Source organism: Scyliorhinus torazame, chromosome 12, assembly GCF_047496885.1.
Source record: "Scyliorhinus torazame isolate Kashiwa2021f chromosome 12, sScyTor2.1, whole genome shotgun sequence".
Classification (NCBI taxonomy): Eukaryota; Metazoa; Chordata; class Chondrichthyes; order Carcharhiniformes; family Scyliorhinidae; genus Scyliorhinus; species Scyliorhinus torazame.
This window is the reverse complement of record NC_092718.1, coordinates 223,711,793-223,738,283: the sequence shown is the minus strand read 5'-3', so window position 1 is coordinate 223,738,283 and position 26,491 is coordinate 223,711,793. Positions and strand designations below refer to the sequence as shown.

The following is a 26,491-nucleotide window of genomic DNA, read 5'->3' as shown; positions in this document are numbered from 1 at the left end:
ACCCAGACCATTGACAGATAAAAATCCATTTGAGCTTCAGCACCAAAACATCCCTGCAATCTGCTCTCTGTGCCGAGGGGGGGGTCGGTTCCCTGCAATCTGCTCTCTGCGCCGAGGGGGGTCAGTTCCCTGCAATCTGCTCATGTGCCGAGGGGGGGGGTCAGTTCCCTGCAATCTGCTCTCTGTGCTGAGGGGGGGGGGGGGGTCAGGATCCCTGCAATCCGGCTCTCTGTGCGAGGGGGGGGGTCGGTTCCCTGCAATCTGCTCTCTGTGCCGAGGGGGGGGTCAGTTCCCTGCAATCTGCTCTCTGTGCCGAGGGGGGGGTCAGTTCCCTGCAATCTGCTCTCTGCGCCGAGGGGGGTCAGTTCCCTGCAATCTGCTCTCTGTGCCGAGGGGGGGGGGTCAGTTCCCTGCAATCTGCTCTCTGTGCCGAGGGGGGGGGGGGGTCAGATCCCTGCAATCCGCTCTCTGTGCCGAGGGGGGGGTCGGTTCCCTGCAATCTGCTCTCTGTGGCCGAGGGGGGGGTCAGTTCCCTGCAATCTGCTCTCTGTGCCGAGGGGGGGTCAGTTCCCTGCAATCTGCTCTCTGTGCCGAGGGGGGGGGTTCAGTTCCCTGCAATCTGCTCTCTGTGCGAGGGGGGGTTCAGTTCCCTGCAATCTGCTCTCTGTGCCGAGGGGGGGGGTCAGTTCCCTGCAATCTGCTCTCTGTGCCGAGGGGGGGGTCAGTTCCCTGCAATCTGCTCTCTGTGCCGAGGGGGGGGGGGGGGTCAGTTCCCTGCAATCTGCTCCCTGTGCCGAGGGGGGGGGTCGGTTCCCTGCAATCCGCTCTCTGTGCCGAGGGGGGGGGGGGGGGTGGGGGGGGGGGGGGGGGGTTCAGTTCCCTGCAATCTGCTCTGTGCCGAGGGGGGGTCAGTTCCTGCAATCTGTTCTCTGTGCCGAGGGGGGGTCAGTTCCCTGCAATCTGCTCTCTGTGCCGAGGGGGGGGTCAGTTCCCTGCAATCTGTTCTCTGTGCCGAGGGGGGGTCAGTTCCCTGCAATCCGCTCTCTGTGCCGAGGAGGGGGTCGGTTCCCTGCAATCTGCTCTGTGCCGAGGGGGGGTCAGTTCCCTGCAATCTGCTCTCTGTGCCGAGGGGGGGGGTCAGTTCCCTGCAATCTGCTATTTGTGCCGAGGGGGGGTTCGGTTCCCTGCAAATCCGCTCTCTGTGCCGAGGGGGGGGGTCGGTTCCCTGCAATCTGCCTCTGTGCCGAGGGGGGGTCGGTTCCCTGCAATCTGCTCTGTGCCGAGGGGGGGTTCAGTTCCTGCAATCCGCTCTCTGTGCCGAGGGGGGGGGTTCAGTTCCTGCAATCTGCTCTCTGTGCGAGGGGGGGGGGTCAGTTCCCTGCAATCTGCTCTCTGTGCCGAGGGGGGGGGGGGTCAGTTCCCTGCAATCTGCTCTCTGTGCCGAGGGGGGGGGGTGGTCAGTTCCCTGCAATAATTACAGGGATGGGTTTCTGCTCCCAAAAACCCAGAGGGTCAGAAGGCCAAAACAACCGGGTGATCAATAAATAAACACCCCCCCCCACCCACATCACACCCACCCCCCACAATCCCCCCCCACTGCACCCCCCCACACCCTCAACCCCCACCCACATCACACCCACCCCCCACAATCCCCCCCCACTGCACCCCCCCACGCCCTCACCCCCCACCCACATCACACCCAACCGCCCACAATCCCCCCCACTGCACCCCCACACCCTCACCCCCCCCACCATCACACCCACCCACCACTTACACCCCCCACACCCTCACCCCCCCACCCACATCACACCCACCCCCCACAATCCCCTCCCCCCCACACCCCCACTGCACCCCCCCCACACCATCACCCCCCCACCCACATCACACCACCCCCCACAATCCCCCCCCACTGCACCCCCCCACACCCTCAACCCCCACCACATCACACCCACCCCCCACAATACCCCCCCACTGCACCCCCCCACGCCCTCACCCCCCAACCCACATCACACCCAACCGCCCCACAATCCCCCCCACTGCACCCCACACCCTCACCCCCCCCACCATCACACCCACCCACCACACCCCCCACACCCTCACCCCCCACCCACATCACACCCACCCCCCACAATCCCCTCCCCCCCACACCCCCCACTGCACCCCCCCCACACCTCACCCCCCACCCACATCACACCCAACCCCCACAATCCCCCCACTGCACCCCACACCCTCACCACCCCACCATCACACCCACCCACCACTACACCCCCCACACCCTCACCCCCCCACCCCACATCACACCCACCCCCACAATCCCCCCCCACACCCCCACAATCCCCCCCCACACCCCCACTGCACCCCCCCCACACCCTCACCCCCCACCCAGATCACACCCAACCCCCACCAATCCCCCCCACCCTCACCCCCCACCCAGATCACACCCAACCCACCCACAATCCCCCCCACCCTCACCCCCCCCCACCATCACACCCACCCACCACTACACCCCCCACACCCTCACCCCCCCACCCACATCACACCCACCCCCCAACAATCCCACCCCCACTGCACCCCCCCACCCCATCTCACCTACCCCCCACATCACCCCCCACACCCCTCACCCCCCACCACATCACACCCCACCCCCCCACAATCCCCCACCCACTGCACCCCCCACACCCTCACCCCCACCCACATCACCCCCACCCCCCACACCGTCACCCCACAATCCCCCCCACACCCTCACCCCCCACATCACCCCCCCCCCAAGTGCACCCCCTCTACACCCACCCCCCACCCCCACATTACCACACCACAACCCCCCCCACCCACATCACATCCACCCCACAAACCCCCCCACCCTCAGTACCCCCCATCCACATTAACCCCACATCACCCCCCACCCCCCCCACAACCTCCCACTCCACACATCCATCACCACACCTACTCCCCACCCACACCCTCCCACATGATTAGTCACCCCCACACACCTCCCCCCCCACACTCAAACCCCCCCCACACACACACACTCAAACCCCCCCCCCACACACACACACTCAACCCCCCCCCCCACACACACACACACTCAAACCCCCCCCGACACAAAGGATTAGCCACACTTGGCGTGTACACACTTGGACACGTTGAACACGGTACTTCCAGCTTATCCACAGCTTGCAAGGTGCATGTGATTATTCAAGGGGGGGAAGGGGAGCGGTTGTGTCCACGTGTGCAGGTGGAAGATCTGATTTCACATCACGTGCCCTGCACTCACTTTCTGCTTAAATTGAAACGCCGAGCAGACTGTGAGGAGATAATGAGATTGCTCAGTGATTTAAGCTTGTTGACACTTTTAACTTCACAAACTAGGGCTAACCACACCAACAAAACAGGAAAGAAGCCGTGAGCATTTCTATAGCACCTTTCCTGGCCTCAGGGTGTCCCGAAACACCAATGGATTTTTTCCCCCCAAAGTGGCTGTGGGAATTTTGACATCCACCCGTGTCCCTCTCTGACAAACAACAATCATGGCTCGCCTCCAATTCAGGCTATTCAGCCCCAAGCTTAGTCCTCCATTCATTCGGTCCATAACTCTGTCCATGTTTGGACAGCACGGTAGCACAAGTGGATAGCACTGTGCTTCACAGCTCCAGGGTCCCAGGTTCGATTCCGGCTTGGGTCACTGTCTGTGCGGAGTCTGCACATCCTCCCCGTGTCTGCGTGGGTTTCCTCCGGGTGCTCCGGTTTCCTCCCACAGTCCAAAGATGTGCAGGTTAGGTGGATTGGCCATAATAAATTGCCCTTAGTGACCAAAAAGGTTACGAGAGGTTATTGGGATAGGATGGAAGTGAGGGCTTAAGTGGGTTCGGTGCAGACTCGATGGGCCGAATGGCCTCCTTCTGCACTGTATGTTCTATGTATGTCCAGTGCTTCCAAAGATGTTGGCGTAGTGGTAATATCACTGGACTAGTAAACTCGAGTTCGAATCCCACCACGGGCAGGTGAAGAAGTTTGAATTCAATAAAGAAAATCTGGAATTAAAGTCTAACGATGACCGTGACATAAATATCAATTGTTGTAAAAACCCATCTGGTTCACTAATGTCCTTAAGGGACGGAAATCTGCCGTCCTTACCCGGTCTGGCCTACATGTGACTCCAGACCCACAGCAATGTGATTGATTCTGAAATGCCTTCCGAACAAGGGCAATTGGGGGTGGGCAGTAAGTGCTAGCCGAGCCAGCACCAACCATATCCCATCAACGGATTTTTAAAAGACCCTTCCTCAACAACACCTAGAAATGTTTGCTGGGCAGAGTTCCAGGTCTCCGATCCTTTGTGTGAAGTCGTAACTGGTCCAGCTTTAGATTCCTCTCCTTTGTCCGGGATTCTCACACCAGACATGGATATCCATCCAAATGATTTAAGGAACGCTTTGTAACTGACACAACAGAGGCAGGCTAGGTTGTATATTTTAAAAGTAAGAGTAGATACATTTGTGAAGCAGATGTAGATATAGAGTTAGGGAGTGAGCTCACAGCATGTGTTAAAAGATTACACAGAAAAATAGGAGCAGGAGCAGGCCATTCGGCCCTTCGAGCCTGCCCCTCCATTCATTATCATCGTGGCCAATCATCCAACTCAATAGCCTAATCCTGCCTTCCCCATAATCTTTGACACCCTTCACCCCAAGATAAATATATTTATTGTATTTTCATGAACAAACACCAACCATATTATAAACAAACAACAAAGATATAAAAGTACAAAGACAAGAGTTATTCACTCATCTTTCATCAAATTGTAACATAAAACTTAACCCAGGCAAAAACTAAACCCCCTAACAGCTGACAGTGTCTAAATCTTTAAAAAAGAGGTAAATAGTTGCCACCGGAGGTGGAATCTTCCCGCTGACCCCCTGATGGTCTTAATGTTCTCCAAGTGCAGGAGAGACAAAGGCGGAAGCCAAGGAATATTCACCTCCTGTCCATCAACGAGGCAAAGACAAGAACTTCCTGTAGCGATATACATATCTGTATATACACATGGGGTTAATGTATAGTCATTACAGCTAAGTGATCACTAGATGGCAACACTAGAAAGGGGTATAAAAGACAGACTGAATCAGAGTTCCCGCCTCTTTGTGTGGATAGTGACTCGTGACCAGAGGTAGAGAGAGCGAGCTCAGAGTGCGGGTGTAGTTAATCATAGTTTAATCTTATTCAATCTTGTTTATTTAAATCCAGTATAAGTATTGGAGTGAGAACAAACTCGGCAGTTTATTTGTTTAAGTTACTCAATAAATTATTTGCTTTAATTGGAAGACTACAAGTGTTAATCAACGTCGAGTTTAAGAGCATCTTGGTAAGAAGCAAGTGAGTAACATATAATACACAAGGTAATTTAACACTTCCGTCACTACACCAGACTGAAATGCTGGTCACTCTGAGACACTAAAGATGGCTACTAATGAGCACGGTTCTACAGCCACCTCCAGGCATCCCCAAAATTGCATTAAAAAACAAAACCCAGAAGCTGGCCAGTTTACAACAGGACCAAAACATGCGAGTGTGGTTAGCTGGCACAAACGAGCAACAATCACACTTGTCTTCCACATACTGAAAAACCACACATCCTTCCCTTGGTCCGACGCGTTCTGTGCAATACTTTTAAACTGGATCAGACTCAAGTCGGGCGCGCAGGAAAAGGGGCAGTCCACCTGTAGAGGGTTTCCCTCCAAGCCTCGTCAGTAAGTACAGGGCCCAGTTCCCTCTCCCATTTTCCCCTCACCACCTCCAGAAGGAAGGCCATATAGATTCGAAATAGATCCTTTGTCAAAGGCAAGACCCCCTCCAGCAAGGAGTGGGGGGGGGTAAAGGAAAAGGAGGAAAAATCTCACGAGAAAAGTCACGGATTTGAAAATAATGAAAGAGGTTAGAACTGGGCAACTGAAATTAGTCAGCCAGCTCCTCAAACTTGGCAAAACTCCCCCCTGTGAATAGATCCCCAAAATGCACAAGTTCTCAGACTGTGACCCCTGGTTCTGGACACACCCACCACCGGGAACATCTTCCCTGCTCCTACCCTGTCCAGTCCTGTTAGAATTCTATGAGATTCTCCCCTTGTTCGTTTGAACCCCAGCGAATACAATCCTAACCGACTCAATCTCTCCTCATACATCAGTCCCGCCGTCCCAGGAATCAGTCTGGTAAACCTTCGCTGCACTCCCTCTAGAGCAAGAACATCCTTCCTCAGAGAAGGAGACCAAAACTGCCCACAATACTCCAGGTGTGGCCTCACCAAGGCCCTGTATAATTGCAGCAACACATCCCTGCTTCTATACTCGAAACCTCTCGCAATGAAGGCCAACATACCATTAGCCTTCTTTACCGCCTGCTGCACCTGTGCGCTTACCTTCAGTGACTGGTGTACGAGGACACCCAGGTCTCGGTGCACATTCCCCTCCTAATTTATGGCCATTCAGATAATAATCTGCCTTCCCGCTTTTGCTACTAAAGTGGATAACCTCCTGTAAGGGTCCTTCGTGTTCCTTCTTGTCTATTCTCTTGTTTCCCCCGTTTCTGTTATTTTTGCTGTTACATTTTTGATCCGTGGATGATGTGTGGACATGTCTTTAATTCAAGCAGAGAAAAGGGGTGGCCTATGCCTTTAATTCAAATTGAAGGATCCAGAAGGCTGTGCTGACTTAAATTGTGGACCAATGAGGGAGATCGACTGGCTCGGTTTGATTGATTTGGATGGTGGACAATGCATTGGCCCAAAAGGCTGAGCTCGGACTGGTGACAGGGGGTGATTGGATATTATCCCTCTGTAAATGTTTCTCAGAGCAACAAGATTCTGGCAGTGGAGGTAATAGATCCAGGAAAATCCTCTTCAGAAACTACTGCTAAGCCTCTTCAAAAAGATCCAGCTCGCTCTCTCCAATAATACTGTGGGTGTTGGATTCCTGAAGGCAGGCCACAAACTGAGAGCAAAGTCTGATGAAACTGTTTCACCAGGAAAATTGAGTACACAGGCTGAAGGACTGTAGTTCTCAAGCTATTGTGTAGAAAGCCTGTAAGGACCTATCATCTGAAGCCTAGGCTCCTTTCTCTTTCATTTACATGCCCCCCTCCCGCTTCCCCCACCCTCTGTGTTTGTTTGCATATGTGTGTGTATATAATATATATATATATATATATATATATATATGAGGGTGGGGGAGGCAAGATAGATACAGGAGGAGTTAGGTAATTCCTACAGATGGATATAGATAGGCTAGGAGATTGGGCCAACATTTGGCAGATGGAGTTTAACGTGGATAAGTGTAGGGTTATCCATTTTGGTTGAAAAGATAGTCAGGCAAATTATCATGTAAATGGAAAGCAGATTTAAAATGTATCTGGGCAGAGGGATCTGGGTGTCATGTGAGAGTACCTTTAAGAAATGGGTGTTTATAAATGGGTGTGTATATAAATATCTGTAGTGAGAGTACCTTTAAGAAATGGGTGTTTACTACTGCAGTGATGTCGGAAGAGTGGGTGGAGCTGGGCTGTCTGTCAGCTTTTTACTTTTGTTTTACGCTGTTTGCTGCAGGGTGTGTTTTAGTTTTGTTTTCAGTGTGGGAGCTGAAGCCAGACAAAGCAGGTGTACTGCTGATCTCTCTGCCATGAAAAGACTATCTCTTGATCATTTGGTGAATTCAGAATTATAAATGTTCTCAGTAGGGAATGTAAACCTAATGTGCTTCGGTAAAAGGTGTTTTAAGTCGTATGGATGTTAAAAGGAAAGCTTAAAGGATTATTTAGTGTTGTAGTCTTTGGGGGTTGTATTTGAATTGATGGTTGCTAAGATGTTCACTGTATGTTTCAAAAATGTTAACTTGAGTTCATAGAATAAACAATGTTTTGCTTTAAAAAATACTTTTCCATTTCTGCTGTACCACACCTGTAGAGTGAGCCGTGTGCTCCCCACACCACAATCTATTAAAAGTTGTGGGTCAGGTGAACTCCATGATACACTTTGGGGTTCCCTAAACCCTGGCCCATAACACTGGTTGGCTTTGTTAATGAAGCTCCTCCCACAAAGTCCCGAAAGACGTGCTGTTGGGGTGAATTGGACATTCTGAATTCTCCCTCTGTGTACCCGAACAGGCGCCGGAATGTGGCAACTAGGGGATTTTCACAGTAACTTCATTGCAGTGTAAATGTAAGCCTACTTGTGACAATAAAGATTATTATTATTGAAAGTCAGTATGCAGGTACAAAATATAATAAGAAAGGCAAATGGAAAGTCGGCGTTTATTGCAAAAGGCCTGGAGTATAAAAGTCGAGAAGTGTTGTTGCAATTGTATAGGGTGTGGGTGAGACCACATCTGGAGTATTGTGTTCAGTTTTGGTCTCCTTATTTGAGGAAGGATGTGGTGGCATTGGCGGCAGTTCAGAGGAGGGTCACCAGATTGATTCCGGGGATGAAAGGGTTTGCGTTTGAGGAACGATTAAACAGTTTGGGCTCATACTCGCTGGAGTTTAGAAGGATGAGAGGGGATCTGATCGAGTTGTATAAAATACTAAGAGGGATTGATAAAATAAACATAGACCAAATGTTCCCCCTTGTGGGGCAATCTAGAACGAGAGGTCACGGTTAAAGGTTCAGAGGCGATGGATTCAGAACTGAGATGAGGAGGAACTACTTCTCGCAGAGGGTGGTGAAATTGCAGAACTCGCTGCGCCATAGTGCGGTGGAGTCTGAATCATTAAATGGTTTCAAGACGGAGATACATATATTTCTGTTTAAAAAAAAACAGATTAAAGGGCAGTATGGCGACACAGTGGTTAACACTGCTGCCTCACGGCGCCGAGGTCCCAGGTTCGATCCCAGCTCTGGGTCACTGTCTGTGTAGAGTTTGCACATTCTCCGTGTCTGCGTGGGTTGCGCCCCCACAACCCAAAGATGTGCAGGGTAGGTGGATTGGCCACGCTAAATTGCCCCTTAATTGGAAAAAAAAAATGAATTGGGTACTCTAAATTTATTTTAAAAACAGGTTAAAAGGATATGGGGAACAGGTAGGGAGGTGGATTTGAGACCAGGAAGAGATCAGCCAGGATCTGATAGAATAGTGGGGCAGGCTCGAGGGGCTGAATTGCCCACTTCTACTCCTAATTCTTATGTTCATAATATTTAACAAACCGTATATGCTGCGTATTTCACCATTAATTTTGTTTTAAATAAACAGTAATTATGTTTCAACTTACAAAGCTGGTGACTGTAATTATTGGGCAGCCAAGGGCCAAAGATTTCCAGAATATTTATAAGAATTATTGGTTAATTCAATTGTGCTGTGACTCTGAGACACGCGGGGCTAGAATTGACCACACACTTGCCCAATGCGGCGTGACACTCACATTTATCCAAATCATACTGCCTCTGCCATTCATTTGCTCATTCACGCAACAAATCAGACTGAAGAATCTTAGCATCCTCCTCACAGCTCACCCTCCAGAGTGTTTCCAAGGTGCCAGCACAGAGACAATGGGCCAAATGGTCTCCTCCTTTAGGAACTTTGCTTCCATGATTCAATAAAAAGTAACTTCAAGGTTTATTCCTCAGAACTCCCTCGGTACTGACCCTCTCACAGTGCAGCACTCCCTCAGTACTGACCCTCTGACAGTGCAGCACTCACTCAGTACTGACCCTCTGACAGTGCGGCACTCCCTCAGTACTGACCCTCTGACAGTGCAGCACTCCCTCAGTACTGACCCTCTCACAGTGCAGCACTCCCTCAGTACTGACCCTCTGACAGTGCAGCACTCCCTCAGTACTGACCCTCTGACAGTGCGGCACTCCCTCAGTACTGACCCTCTGACAGTGCAGCACTCCCTCAGTACTGACCCTCTGACAGTGCGGCACTCCCTCAGTACTGACCCTCTGACAGTGCAGCACTCCCTCAGTACTGACCCTCTGACAGTGCGGCACTCCCTCAGTACTGACCCTCTGACAGTGCAGCACTCCCTCAGTACTGACCCTCTGACAGTGTGGCACTCCCTCAGTACTGACCCTCTGACAGTGCAGCACTCCCTCAGTACTGACCCTCTGACAGTGCAGCACTCCCTCAGTACTGACCCTCTGACAGTGTGGCACTCCCTCAGTACTGACCCTCAGAGTGCAGCTGTGAACAATGGCTCTTTCAGAGGCTCAGAAGTTTTTGGGGGTGGAGAATGTCACATGTAGTACTTTACGGACAGAAACGAAAAGCAGACTGTTAGATTTGGCAAGAACATTGCAGTTATCATTACCTGACAAAATGCTGGTGGTTGAAGAAAAGCACTGGGAAGGCTGATGTGGTAAAACAGGATAAGACAGTGGGGTTTGTTAGAGTGGTAAAGGAAAGCCCAAGGGAAGCGAAGGAGGTGCAAACGAATCCATTAAAGGGGGAGGTTGGTTGAACTCCATGATACATTTTGGGGTTCTGAAAACGCCTCGCCCATAACACAGTGGTTAGCAGTGTTGCTTCACAGCCCCAGGGTCCCAGGTTCGATTCCTAGCTTGGGTCACTGTCTATGCGGAGTCAGTACGTTCTCCCAGTGTCTGCTTGGATTTCCTCCGGCTGCTCCGGTTTCCACCCACAAGTTCCGGAAGACGTGCAGTTAGGTAATTTGCACATTCTGAATTTTGCCTGCGTGTACTGAACAAGCACCAAGAGTGTGGCGACTAGGGTCTTTTCACAGTAACTTCATTGCAGTGTTAATGTGAGCCTAGCTGTGACACTAATAAAGATTATCAGTGATTTACTCAAGAGTTCCTGCCTCGGGGCAGCACGGTGGCGCAGTGGTTAGCACTGCTGCCTCACGGCGCCGAGGTCCCAGGTTCGATCCCGGCTCTGGGTCACTGTCCGTGTGGAGTTTGCACATTCTCCCCGTGTCTGTGTGGGTTTCGCCTCCACAACCCAAAGATGTGCAGGGCAGGTGGATTGGCCATTAATTGGAAAAAAAGAATTGGGTCGTGTAAATTGTTTTAAGAAGAGCTCCTGCCTCACTGAGACACGAGGGGGAACGATGCGGGTTGCGTTCTGCTCGTTGAATTTGATGCAACAGCAACGTTAAGGGTTACAGTGTGGCCAGTATCTCAGCATAGCTTCCTCAGTCTTAGAGATGGTAATCACCCTGGGTGTGCAGCAGAAACATGCAGTAATCTCACAGATAAGCACTTGTTATTTATAACCCCACCTGCAGATTATGGAGAGCTTCCTCCACCTCCTGCCTTTAAATAGCAATGGGTGGGCAGAGCTCGAGGTGATTGAGTCGGTATCCTCGGCACCCGAGTCCAATGTTGCCTTCACTGTGTGAAGATCAGCTCCGCGTTTAAGACAAATTAACAATGGTTACAGTTCAATGGTGTAAATCATTTGGAACATCTGGACGTTGTGAAACACACAGTCGAAATGCAACTTTCGGGTTTAATGCTCACCTGAGGGTGAAGAGGTTCCATTTAATGTCTCACTGAAAGACAGCACCTCCAACACTGCAGCAGTCCCTCAGTACTGACCCTCTGACAGTGCGGCACTCCCTCAGTACTGACCCTCTGACAGTGCGGCACTCCCTCAGTACTGACCCTCTGACAATGCAGCACTCCCTCAGTACTGACCCTCTGACAGTGCAGCACTCCCTCAGTACTGACCCTCTGACAGTGCAGCACTCCCTCAGTACTGACCCTCTGACAGTGCAGCACTCCCTCAGTACTGACCCTCTGACAGTGCGGCACTCCCTCAGTACTGACCCTCTGACAGTGCGGCACTCCCTCAGTACGGACCCTCTGACAGTGCGGCACTCCCTCAGTACTGACCCTCTGACAGTGCAGCACTCCCTCAGTACGGACCCTCTGACAGTGCAGCACTCCCTCAGTACTGACCCTCTGACAGTGCAGCACTCCCTCAGTACTGACCCTCTGACAGTGCGGCACTCCCTCAGTACTGACCCTCTGACAGTGCAGCACTACCTCAGTACGGACCCTCTGACAGTGCGGCACTCCCTCAGTACGGACCCTCTGACAGTGCGGCACTCCCTCAGTACGGACCCTCTGACAGTGCGGCACTCCCTCAGTACGGACCCTCTGACAGTGCGGCACTCTCTCAGTACTGACCCTCTGACAGTGCAGCACTCCCTCAGTACTGACCCTCTGACAGTGCAGCACTCCCTCAGTACTGACCCTCTGACAGTGCAGCACTCCCTCAGTACTGACCCTCTGACAGTGCGGCACTCCCTCAGTACTGACCCTCTGACAGTGCGGCACTCCCTCAGTACTGACCCTCTGACAGTGCAGCACTACCTCAGTACGGACCCTCTGACAGTGCGGCACTCCCTCAGTACGGACCCTCTGACAGTGCGGCACTCCCTCAGTACGGACCCTCTGACAGTGCGGCACTCCCTCAGTACTGACCCTCTGACAGTGCAGCACTCCCTCAGTACTGACCCTCTGACAGTGCAGCACTCCCTCAGTACTGACCCTCTGACAGTGCAGCACTCCCTCAGTACTGACACTCTGACAGTGCAGCACTCCCTCAGTACTGACCCTCTGACAGTGCAGCACTCCCTCAGTTCTGACCCTCTGACAGTGCTGCACTCCCTCAGTACTGACCCTCTGACAGTGCGGCACTCCCTCAGTACTGACCCTCTTACAGTGCGGCACTCCCTCAGTACTGACCCTCAGACAGTGCGGCACTCCCTCAGAACTGACCCTCTTGACAGTGCGGCACTCCCTCAGTACTGACCCTCTGACAGTGCAGCACTCCCTCAGTACTGACCCTCTGACAGTGCAGCACTCCCTCAGTATTGACCCTCTGACAGTGCAGCACTCCCTCAGTACTGACCCTCTGACAGTGCAGCACTCCCTCAGTATTGACCCTCTGACAGTGCAGCACTCCCTCAGTACTGACCCTGCGACAGTGCAGCACTCCCTCAGTATTGACCCTCTGACAGTGCAGCACTCCCTCAGTATTGACCCTCTGACAGTGCAGCAGTCCCTCAGTACTGCATTTGAATATTGGGTCCAAGTCGGTGGGGTGAGACTCAAAGCCACAACCTTCAGACTCGAGGTGGGAGAAGGCACGGAGCCGTCAGTGAGACTGAATGTGGGACAATTGAAATTCTGACAACCACTCACTGTGTTGTTGTTGAGACCAGTATATTTCCTCCTAATGGTTGTCACGGAATATGATCATATTAAATTGGTTGGTGACAGTTCACATTTTTCAAAGGAACATTTGAGTGGTTCAGCTTTAAGTGCCTGAACTTGGAGAGTTTGGGTGGAATGCCGATGGGTGTGCGGAGGAACCGTGCCAAAGTGCTCTTCCCTCCAATCAGTATGCTTTTTCTGCCAAGACAGAAGAGAGCAGGAGCTGGCTTTTAACAGCGGGAGACAGGGGCTGCAGAATTAACACACCTGCACCGTGTACCCCAGCGGTATTGGAAAGCTGCACAGCTTACCCCAAATCCTCAGCATAAATAGAGAGCCAGAACGGAGGTTAATCCCCCTTCCTTTCGGTCTATTCTCAGAACAAGAGATATAATCAGTTTATGTGGAGGAGCTGGTGCTTTGTTGCTGGGTTTTTCCGGAGTGGCAGGCAGTCATTTTCTTTACAAATAAATGAAGGTGTGGATTTGTTTTTTCAGGAGGAAAATCATCTCTACTAACAGGACCCGGGGGTGGGGGGTGGGGCGGGGGGGTTAACTTCTGCTTTAACCCTCATTGTGGTGGAGACCTAGGATTCACCAGCAAGGGACCCCTGAGCAATGAACTGGTTCTGTTCCTGGACTCATCGTCCACAGAATGAGAATTCAGTCTCGCCCTCAGCAATTTGAGAATTTGAATCTTGCAGAATCCCATGTCGCAGGAGGCCATTCAGCACATGCCTGTGCTGTCCCTTTGAAAGAACAATTCAATTCATTCCAATCCCTTAGGTTATTGACCCCTCTCCCAAGGGGAAAAATTCCTTCCTCTGTCCCTCATCATTTTGTCCATCTCAATCAGATTCCCCCCTCAGTCTTCTCTGCTCCAAGGCAAATAACCCCAAACTAACCAGTCTCTCTCCATAGCTGAAACGCTCCAGCCCAGAAATATTCTGGTGAATCTCCTCTGCACTCTCTCCAGTGCAATCACTTCCTTCCTATAGTGAGGTGGCCAGAACTGCACCCAGTACTCTAGCTGGGGCCTAACTAGGGTTTTATACAGCTCCATCATCACCTCCCTGCTCTTATATTCTAATTTGTCTATTTACGTGTTTCTGGAACCCACCTCTTCATTCACCCGAGGGAGGAGCTGTGCTCCGAAAGCTAGTGATTCGAAACAAACCTGTTGGACTTTAACCTGTTGTCAGACTTCTTACTGTGCTCACCCCAGTCCAACGCCGGCATCGCCACATCATGGTTTATATTCTATGCCTCAGCTAATAAAGGCAAGTATCCCAAATACCTTCTTAATCACCTTATCTACCTGTCCTGCTGCCTTCAGGGATCTGTGAGCTTGCACCCCAAGGTCCCTCTGCTCCTCTCTACTTCCCGTGCCCTCCCGTACATTGTGTATTTGTGTAATCCTGAAAGTGTTTAATGATGGGGGTCCCTGTGTCCTGAACCTCTCGTGTTCCAGATGAGGTGGTCATTTGCAGTGACCTCTGGGAGGTAAAGATAGACAGAGGCTAAAGGTTTGCATTTCCCTACTTAGGGTAACCTAATAACCCTTCTACACTATCACTGTCTTCTACAGTTACCAAGGTTGTGACAGACCCACAGTGGGGTTAAAATCAACAATGTTTAATCTAGCCTGTAATGTAAAATGTTATGTACAATGCCACAGTGTTTTGTCATTATTCTACTGATCCCACTTGTCCACACCCATCCCAAATCTCCACAAAGTCTGAGTGACTTCCCCACTTCCCACAGAGATGAATTTTCATACCCTTTCTCTAACCTACTTATCTTTGGATACCAAAGGGCAATTTATCACGGCCAATCCACCTAACCTGCACATCCTTGCAATGTGGGAGGAAACCGGAGCACCCGGAGGAAACCCACGCACACACGGGGAGAACGTGCAGACTCCGCACAGACAGTGACCCAGGGCCGGGAATCGAACCGGGTCCCTGGCGCTGTGAGGCAGCAGTGCTAACCACTGTGTCACCCCTTCCTTCAGCCAACTCTCTTTTATACATCATCAGTATAGAATACGAATCAAACCAATGGTAGGTCTGAAGTCTCCTGTTCAGTTTCAGATTGGAGAGCGTGTTCATTCAGAAGATTATGAGGGGACTTGGAAGCGATTTATATAGGAATGGGTCTGTCCGCATGAGCCTCCATCTTCATCTTGTATTTCACCAACACCACCAGCTCGATCCCAGCTAAGGGTCTGTGTTCAATTCTGATAGAGGAAAGATGCCATGACCTTGGAAAGGGTACACGTGAGATTTGCTGGAGTGGTTCCAGGGATGAACAACTTCAATTATCTGGTCAGGCTGGAGAATTCCCAGTTGTTTTCCTTAAGAGCAGGGAAAGTTTTTTTTTTAATTTAGAGTACTCAATTCATTTTTTTCGATTGAGGGGCAATTTAGCATGGCCAATCCACCTACCTGCACACGCAGACACGAGGAGAATCAATCCGGGTCTGGCGCTGTTTAGCACAGGGCTAAATCGCTGGCTTTGAAAGCAGACCAAGGCAGGCCAGCAGCATAGTTCAATTCCTGTACCAGTATCCCCGAACAGGCGCCGGAATGTGGCGACTAGGGGCTTTTCACAATAACTTCATTTGAAGCCTACTTGCGATAATAAGCGATTTTCATTTCATTTCAGAATGTGCAAACTCCACACGGACAGTGACCCAGAGCCGGAATCGAACCCGGGACCTCGGCGCCGTGAGGCAGCAGTGCTGACCACTGCGAAGAGCAGGGAAAGTTGAGGGGAGTTCATAGAGATGCTCAAATTCATGAAGGGTTTACAGTAAAGATAAGCCATTTTAACAGATTGAAGAGTTGATAATCAGAGGACACAGATGGCAGGTAATTGGCAGAAGAGCCAGAGGCAGGATGAGGAAAAACTATTTTTCACAAAGCGAGTTGGGGAGTGGAAAGTGATTCGACTGTAACTTTCAAGAAGGAGAACATATTGCAGGGTACAGGAAAGAGCCCGGAGAATGGGATTAACTAAACTCTCTTGGAATGAGCTGGCAAAAGCTCATGGACAGAATGGCTTGCATTCATGCTGCACTGTTTTATGAATCTATGATGGCTGCAGTGGGAGGGCTGAGCTCTCTGTGCTCCATGTAAAGCAAATTGACGGGCAGGAAGAACAAGTACCAAAAATAGATGACAATAGGGAACACGGGTGTGGGAGAAACTGCCCAGCACTCTGTTGCAACAGTATTTACCAGCTTGGCACAATTGGCAACAATCTCACAGCTGGATCCGGAGTCAATGGGTTTAAATCCCACTCCAGCCACAATCAAGTCTGACACAGTGCAGGAGAGGATCTTTCAGATGAAGCATTAAACGGAGTCTGTTTGCTGGCTGTATATTAAAAGCAGGAGAGTAATAACATTGCCGGGGGGGGGGGGGGGGGGGGGGGGGCATTCACAGACCAAAATCTGAACTGGACCAGCCATATAAATACTGTGGCTACCAGGTCAGAGGCTGGGAATCCTGCGGTAAGTAACTCACCTCCTGACCCCCCCCCCAAAGCCTGCCCACCATCTACAAGGAAGTGATGGAATATTCTCCACTTGCCTGGATGAGCGCAGCTCCAACAACACTCAAGAAGCTCAACACCATCCAGGACAAAGCAGCCCACTTGATTGGCACCCCTTCCACTGCCAGTAGCAGCCGTGTGTACCATCTACAAGATGCACTGCAGGAAATCACCAAGGCAACACCTTCAAACCCCATGGCTGTTCCATCGCAGATACCTGGGAACACCACCGCCTGTCGGCTCCCCTCCAAGCCAGCCACCATCCTGACTGGGAGATCTATCACCGTTCCTTCACTGTCGCTGGGGCAACATCCTGGAACTCCCTCCCTAACTGCACTGTGGGTGTACCTACACCTCAGGGACTGCAGCGGTTTAAGAAGGAATCTCACCACCACCTTCTCAAGGGCAATTAGGGATGGGCAATTCATGTTGGTCTCATCAGCGATGCCCACACCCCATGCATTAATTATTTAAAAATTCCACTTTGGGGCATAGATGGTGCTGGAAAGGTTGGCATTTATTGCCAACCCAGCTGCACTCGAGCAGGTGGTGATGGGTTTGTTTCTCAAAGCACTGCAGATTTCTTGTTCTCCTGGCACATTGCTCCATCACCCATCCACCCCATCGTAAAAAGGAACAATAATTTGCTGCTTCTGCCTGTGGAATCATATTGTCCCCAAAACGGATATCGCCTGTTACCAGGCCACAGTCACCGCATGAAGACCAGCACTTTGTGTGCTGAGCCATTTTGGCTACCTGAAGTGAGATAGGAATGCAAGTCTACTGCCTTGAACAGCCAGCCAGTCTATGTGCTTTTAACATTCTGGCAATGGCTACAGAGTTGTTTGCATTCTGCTCGCATTCTGAAGAGCTGCTCAAACTTCCCAGTTCCACATGCAAAGGGTTATTTTTTGACACTTCAGTGAAAGTCGTTCACGGGCATTTCTGTCTTCATTTGTACCCTGACCCACATGTAGCCATGCACGCACACACACAGCTTTGTTTACTAGATTTTACCCTCCTATTCCTCAGATTGTTCCTCCCACACTCTCTCTCTCCATCCCATAGATAGGTAGTTATATCAGTAAACGAGCAGATGAAGGATTGCTGCTGCCTTTGGGAGATGCTCTAACTGTCTCACACGCTGGACTGAAGCTTTACTGGACCATGTATCTGCTACACTTCAACAGTCAGGAGCCCCAGGAGACTTATCTAATCGCTCAGTAACCTTAGAGCAGTAAGGCCCCAGGCTAAATCCCCGTCTTTGCGGAATAAGTTAATCTCAGTGTGGGGGAAAGCATGGGGAGCAATTGGTCTCAGCCCCTGACATGCCTGGGTAGTGAGGATAAGAAGTCATTGTTGAGGGGAGGATTGAGCCTCTGTCCTGATGCTGCCAGCACCAGGAGCGTCTGACTTTGCGCGACCAATAATTACTTGCCAGAGGACAAAAACACTTTCAGACAGGCCATGGCCGGATAATAATCAGCACCAGGAATCCTGGAACAACCTCTCACCTTGGATGTCCAATTCTGGGTCACTCAGTTACAGACTAACAATCGGAGAGTGCAGGAAAGACCAGTAATTACTGGACAGTGACCCACTTCACTTTCCTTGACTGATGCCCCTCTGATGGCCTTCAGGTGCATGTCGAGTACTTTTCAAAAATTAATTCTGGGAACGTGGTGGTTGCTGGTTTAGGAGACGCTCCTGTAGAGGCCTGAAGGTAACTGTGGCTTGCTGAGAGTGAAGAATCAATCATATTGGTGGTGTGTCTCTGCCCAGATTGGATGAGGACAGTAGTTTCCTTGCCTAAAAAAGGAGCTGGTTTTTTTACACCAATCCAAAAGCCTCACTGTTACATTTACTAGCTTTTTATTTTTCAACTCAATCCAAAGTCTCAAGAACTGTTACAGAGCAGACGGCCATTCGCCCATCGTGTCTGCACTGGCTCTCCAAACCAGCATCGTGGCTCAGTGCCAGTCCCTGGCCTTTTCCCCCTGCACATTATCATCTCATGCCCTCTGCAACACCTCGATTGAACCTGCCTGACCACACTTCCAGGCCGCACATTCCCGATCCCAACCGCTCGCTGTGCGAAACAGATTTTCCTCACATCACATTTGCTCCTTTTCCAAATCGCTGTCAATCTGTGCGCTCTTGCTCTCGATTATCTTACAAGCAGGGACACTTTCTCCCCATCTACTCTGTCCAGCCCCCTCATGATTTTGAACACTGCTATTAAATTTCCTCTTACCTTATTCTCTCCAATGAGACAATTGGAGGATTTTAGGAATATTGGCTTCTAAATACTGGGACAGGCTAAGAGCTAAAAGCCTGGGTGTATAGCGAGCTTGGCTGCAGTGGGCATGGTTTTAGCCCGAGTCCACAGGTAAAGGCAGTTTTCTATCCCAGTAGGATAGGTTAAAAAAAAATAAAGCAGTCTTGTCTGAAATGAATGAAATGAAAATCGTTTATTGTCACAAGTAGGCTTCAAATGAAGTTACTGTGAAAAGCCCCTAGTCGCCACATTCCGGCGCCTGTTCGGGGAGGCTGGTACGGGAATTGAACCGTGCTGCTGGCCTGCCTTGGTCTGTTTTCAAAGCCAGCGATTTAGCCCTGTGCTAAACAAAGATGCTGAAACCGCCTATTTGAAGCAGGTATTTGAAGACATTCAGCCAGAGTCTGAAGGGGTTCCAACTGGAGCCAAATCTGTTTTACTAAAGTAAGTATTATTCTGTGCCCTGCTGATTTAAAAAATATATAAATTTAGAGTACCCAATTCATTTTTTCAAATTAAGGGACAATTTAGCGTGACCAATTCACTTACACTGCACATCTTTTAGGTTGTGGGGGCGAAACCCACGCAAACACGGGGAGAATGTGCAAACTCCACAGGGACAGTGACCCAGAACCGGGATCGTACCTGGGACCTCGGTGCTGTGAGGCAGCAGTGCTAACAGTGTTCCCCTGCCCTGCTGATTTTTAAGCTGAATTGAGATCTGTATATTTTGTTTCTCGTTGTTTAATGGGAAATTGTGCAGAAGTATTAAAGGGCAATTGTAAGCTGCTCATTTTGGGTGTGAAGTTTAATATTGTATTCATAATAAAGTTTTGTTTCAGAAATACCAAAGCCTTACTTTTTCATGCAATCACCCCTGGAGCGAAGCATTCTTTCCGCACAATCTTAAAATAAATTAAAATATTTGGGTTTTGCAAAGAAGCTGCAGTTAACCTTATTAAAAAGGGGGGGGGGGTTAACCTTATCAAAAAGGGTGAGGAAAGTAGAGATAATACAAGCCGTAGCTCAATATTTAAATTTGCCAGAGGCACAGTCTGAATCATTAGAATTGGATGAAAGTATTATAAATGCAGGAAAAAGATAAACAGAAAAAAATAGAAGTGAATAAATTGGAAATAGAAGCAAAGGAAAAGGAGAGATTTTTCAAAAAGAAATGGAAAGTTTAGCAAAGGAAGGAAAGGGAGAGGTTGGCAATGGCAGAAGAAAGGGAAAAGGAAAGATTGGCAATGGCAAAACAAAAGAGATAGAGAATGTGAACCTCGGAAACTGGCAAGGAGAACATCAACTTAAAAGGTTGGAGTTAAAGGCAGAGGCTGAAAGTAAGAACTACTTCCTAGTCAAAGCTAAGTAGGGATATGGTTAAATATATTCAAGCAGTGGCAAGATTTGATGAGAAAGATGTGGAAGCCTTTCTCATCTCATTTAAGAAAGTAGTAAACAACTGAATTGGCCAAAGACCATGTGGGTAGTCTTGGTTCAAACTAAGTTGGTAGGTAGAGCTAGTGAAATGTTTTCATCACTATCAGAGGAGGTATCTAGGGATTATGATGAGGCGAGGAAAATGATATTGAGTGCATATTAATTAATGCCAGACAAAATAATACAGACAAAAGTTTAGAAATCGGAGGAAAGAACCGGTCAGACATATATAGAATTCAAAAGAATTGAACAAAATAATTTTGATAGGTGGATAAGAGCACTGAAAATAGACCAAACATATGACGCTGTTAGGGAAATGATTATTTTGGAGGAATTTAAAGATTCACTTCCCGCAGTAGTGAGAACTCATGTGGAAGAGTTAAAACTGCTAGACAGGCAGCAGAAATGGCCAATGATTTTGAATTGGTTCACAAAGCAAAGTTTGGTTTTCAACATCACTTTCAATCTGTGAAGGATAGAAACTGGGGAGATGGGATATTCACAGGTGGTGAATTCAAAGGAGGTTTAGTTGGTGATGGTAAGGAGAGTGCCTCAGAGTAAGAAGGAAACCTACCATAGTGGTAGAGAGATAAGAAAATGTAAGTGTTTTCATTGTAATAAAGTTGGACATGTGGAGTCGCAGTGTTGGCGGCTTAGGAAAAGTGCTGGGAAGACAGACTCAGTAAAACCGGATAAGCCAGTGGAAGAGGTACAACAGAGTGGACAGCCTGTTCAGAGGTTGGTGGATAAGCAGATACCAGATCTTTTTAAAGATTCTATTTGTCGGGGTACGGTTTATGTGTGTGTACAAGGTGGAGGAGGTAAGGAGATTAAGATCTTAAGGGATGCAGGAGCAAGACAATCTTTAATGGTGAGAGATAGGGAGATATGCAGTTTGGAAGGAGTATTGCCAGAAAAGGGGTAATATGTGGTATTAGTGGCGAGAGCAATGGTGTGCCACTATATAAGCTAAGGTCAGAGAATCTGGTGAAAAGTGGTGATGGGAATAATAGAAAAATAAACTTTTTCAGGGGTGCAATTTCTCCTGGGTAATTATATAGCTGGATCACTGGTGGGAGTGCAGCCTACTGTAGTTGTAAAACTCATGGAAAGTCAAACAACTGAGATGTTGCACTTATATCCGGGAGAGTTTGCTAATTGTGTGGTAACCAGATCACAAAGCCACAGGTTGAGACAGGAGGAGGAGAACTTGAGGAGTGTCGATAGGAAGGCTAAGGTTCAGTTGTCAGAAACCATGTCTGACCATGTTTGTGGGCAGCACGGTAGCCTTGTGGATAGCACAATTGCTTCACAGCTCCAGGGTTCCAAGTTCAATTCCGGCTTGGGTCACTGTCTGTGCGGAGTCTGCACATCCTCCGCGTGTGTGCGTGGGTTTCCTCCGGGTGCTCCGGTTTCCTCCCACAGTCCAAAGATGTGCAGGTTAGGTGGATTGGCCATGATCAATTGCCCTTAGTGTCCAAAATTGCCCTTGGTGTTGGGTGGGGTTACTGGGTTATGAGGATAGGGTGGAGGTGTGGACCTTGGGTAGGGGGCTCTTTCCAAGGGCCGGTGCAGCCTCGATGGGCCGAATGGCCTCCTTCTGCACTGTAAATTCTATGATCAGGTGGTTCATAAAGAACAAGAACAGCTGGTGGATGAAGCGGATCAACTCCATACTCCCAGACTGCCTCGATCCACTGCAATTCGCAAACCGCCACAACCGGTTACTGCAGCCACCATCTCCCTGTCCCGACACTCATCCTTGGAGCATCTTGACAACAAGGACTCCTACAGCAGACTCCTATACATTGACTACAATTCCGCCTTCAACACCATAATCTCAGCCAAACTCGTATCAAAACTCCAAAACCTAGGACTTGTCTCCTCCCTCTGCAACTGGATTCTCTACTTCCTGACCCACAGGTGTAGAACATACATTGCAGAAGGAGGTCATTCGGCCCATTGAGTCTGCACCGACCCACTTAAGACCTCACTTCCATCCTATCCCCATAACCTATTAACCCCTCCTAACCTTTTTTGGGTCACTAAGGGCAATTAATCATGGCCAATCCACCTAACCTGCACGTCTTTGGACTGTGGGAGGAAACCGGAGCACCCGGAGGAAACCCACGCAGACACGGGGAGAACGTGCAGACCTCCTCACAGACAATGACCCAAGCCGGGAATCGAACCTGGGACCCTGGCGCTGTGAAGCCACAGTGCTATCCACTTGTGCTACTGTGCTGCCCCAACAATCCACAATCAGTAAGGATCAACAACAACACCTCCTCCACCATAGTGCTCAACACCGAGGCCCCGCAAGGCTGCGTACTTAGCCCGTACTATACTCCCTGTACACACACGACTTTGTGGCAAAATTTGGATCCAACTCCAACTACAAGTTTGCTGATGAAAATGAAATGAAATGAAATGAAAGAAAATCACTTATTGTCACAAGTAGGCTTCAAATGAAGTTACTGTGAAAAGCCCCTAGTCGCCACATTCCGGCGCCTGTTCGGGGAGGCTGGTACGGGAATTGAACCGTGCTGCTGGCCTGCCTTGGTCTGCTTTCAAAGCCAGCGATTTAGCCCTGTGCTAAACCAGCCCCTTGTGTGACATGACCGTAGTGGGTAGGATCTCGAACAACGATGAGTCCGAATACAGGAGGGAGATAGAGAACCTAGTGGAGTGGTGGAGCGACAACAATCTCTCCCTCAATGCCAGCAAAACTAAAGAGCTGATAATTGACTTCAGGAAGCAAAGTACTGTACACACCCCTGTCAGCATCAACGGGGCCGAGGTGGAGATGGTTAGCAGTTTCAAATTCCTAGGGGTGCACATCTCCAAAAATCTGTCCTGGTCCACCCACGTCGACGCTACCGCCAAGAAAGCACAACAGCGCCTATACTTCCTCAGGAAACTAAGGAAATTCGGCATGTCCACATTGACTCTTACCAACTTTTACAGATGCACCATAGAAAGCATCCTATCGGGCTGCATCACAGCCTGGTATGGCAACTGCTCGGCCCAGGACCGCAAGAAACTTCAGAGAGTCGTGAACACCGCCCAGTCCATCACACAAACCTGCCTCCCATCCATTGACTCCATCTGCACCTCCCGCTGCCTGGGGAAAGGGGGCAGTATAATCAAAGACCCCTCCCACCCGGCTTACTCACTCTGCCAACCTCTTCCATCAGCGATACAGAAGTCTGAGAACACGCACCAACGGGTTCAAACACAGCTTCTACCCCGCTGTTAGCAGACTCCTGAATGACCCTCTCATAGACTGATTTGATCTCTCCACGCACCTTCTCTACCGAGTAGGGAAGCACTCCTGTATGCTTCACCCGATGCCTATGTATTTACATTGTGTATTAATGTATGTCCTACACCATCTGGACTGTACACAGAGCAATCCTTTACACTTTACCTTGGGACACACGACAATAAATCAAATTCAAATTCAAAAATCTTGGTCAAGCAAGTTGGTTGAATTATAACAAAGATTCAGGGATCAAGAACTTGTATCAGAAAGAATATACAGAAATGGATATAAAAATGTATACCAGAGTGTTAGTACATTCAAAATAATGTGGGCAGCACGGTGGCACAGCGGTTAGCACTGCTGCCTCACGGTGCCAAGGGGCAGCACGGCGGTGCAGTGGCTAGCACTGCTGCCTCACGGTGCCGAGGAGGGGTGGCAGGGTGGCACAGTGGCTAGCACTGCTGCCTCACGGCACCGAGAACCCGGGTACAATCCTGGCCCCGGGTCACTGTCCGTGTGGAGATGGCTCATTATCCCCTCGTCTGCGTGGGTCTCACCCTCACAACCCAAAAAGATGTGCAGGCTAGGTGAATTGGCCACGCTAAACTGCCCCTTAATTGGGAAACATGAATTGGGTCCACTAAATTTTTTAAAAATTAGAAATAATGTATTCATGACAAAATGGAGACCGTTACATATACCCGTACCAGCCTCCCCGAACAGGCGCCGGAATGTGGCGACTAGGGGCTTTTCACAGTAACTTCATTGAAGCCTACTCGTGACTAGCGATTTTCATTTCATTTTCATTTCATATACAAGCAGATGAAAAATGGACAGAAGTTCATCAAGTGGTATTACCGGTGCGTTATAGAAAGGAGATTTTGCTGGTACTGCACGAGGTTCCAGTAGAGGCTCACTGGAATAAGAAAACCTCAAGCAAAAATCCAAAAACATTTTTTGGCCAGGACTGCACAAGGATATAGTTGAATTTTGCCGTACATGTCACACCTGTCAGGTAATAGGGAGACCTCAGGCAGTAATTAAACCAGCATCTTTAATAAACATTCCAGCATTTGAGGAACCTTTTACTAGGGTCCTAATGGATTGCATGAGATGCCTGCCTAAAACATCTCTCCTGAACGATCTAGCCTAATGTTGAGACTATGTCCCCTCGTTTTAGAATCTCCAACCAGTGGGAATAGTTTATCTTTATCTACCCTGTCTTTCCCTGTTCATATCTTGAATAATTCGATCAGATCACCACTCAACTTACTAAATTCTGGCGAAAACAGCTCTAATTTGAGTAATCGCTCCTTGTAACTCAACCCGTAATTCAGGTATCAGTTTTGTAAACCTAGGTTGCACTCCCTCCAAGGCCAAAATATCCTTCCTAAGGTGCGGTGGACTCCGAGTGGGGTCTAACCAGGGGTTTGTAAAGCTGCAGCATAACCCCTGTGTCTTTATAATCCAATCCTCCAGATAGAAAAGCTAGCATTCCATTCACTTTTTTGATGACTTTTTGCACCTGTTCTTGGCATTTTAAGGACATAGGTGCAGCACAGTTGTGCAATGGTCAGCAATGGTTGCTTCACAGCTCCAGGGTCCCAGGTTCGATTCCCGGCTTGGGTCACTGTCTGTGCGGAGTCTGCACATCCTCCCCGTGTGTGTGTGGGTTTCCTCCGGGTGCTCCGGTTTCCTCCCACAGTCCAAAGATGTGCAGGTTAGGTGGATTGGCCTTGATAAATTGCCCTTAGTGTCCAAAAAGTTTAGGTGGTTAGGGTGGAGGCGTGGGCTTAAGTGGGGTGCTCTTTCCAAGGGCCGGTGCAGACTCGATGGGCCGAATGGCCTCCTTCTGCACTGTAAATTCTATGATTCCATAATTCTAGGCACCTGAACCTCCAAGTCCCTTTGGACATCCACTGTATCCAACCTCGTTCCATTTAGAAAGTACTCTGCTCTTTCCTTTTTTGGTCCAAAATGGATAACCTCACACTTGCTTCCATTAAATTCCATTTGCCACAATTTTGCTCATTGACCCAGTCTGTCAATATCTCCTTCCAAATTTCTGCCGTCATCTAGGCCAGTTTCCAAACTTTTTTTCCAGGGACCCATTTTTACCAACCTGCCAATCTTCGGGACCCATGTTGCCCGAACTTCGTGACCCACCATTTTCGCTTCCCATTAATGTGACAGGTGAGCCTGCTTTGTCCTCACGATCTCACTCGCTTTGTCATTCAATGTTACATGTCTCTATGGATTGTTCATCAGAGGCCCTGGCGCTCACATTAGCTCTGCTCTGTCCTGAGCGGCTCTCTCCAGCAGGTTTACTTGCGAGATCCTGGCCTGTTTGTGTTCCCGGCCCTCTCTTCCTTATTACAATACGATCCATTTTAAAATTTTACTGTCCTGCTGCTGGTTTGCTGCTGACAAAATGGGGGATTCACAATCCCGCCCAGAGCACGTGACGTCAGTGTTCGGGGCGCGTGACCGGCTCTCTGCCGTTGCTTCAGGCAGGAAGACTGCATTGAATTTAAAGAAAAATCTTCTCCTGGGTCAGTGCGCTGACGTCAGGAGGCGGTGATGTTTCTCGCTGGGTTCCGGGCATGTGCAGCGCGCCCGCATTCTGAGCGCCGGTCGGGCCATCATTTTTTAAAGCTGGCGGCTGCAGCTGTTGTGCGTTAATTCCCGCGATCGGAAACACTGTGATGAACGGCTCCGCGACCCTCCTAACACCCGCCCGCGACCCCCCGACTTTGAAAATGACTGATCTAGGCGGTCTATAA

General features: G+C 49.6%; 1 protein-coding gene across 1 annotated transcript in view; it reads right to left on the bottom strand.

The window, feature by feature from the left end:
- The window catches only part of LOC140387135 (protein unc-119 homolog A-like), a 67,073-nt gene that overhangs the window by 13,649 nt on the left and 26,933 nt on the right, over window positions 1-26,491 (bottom strand). The gene's annotated exons all lie outside the window — the stretch shown is intronic.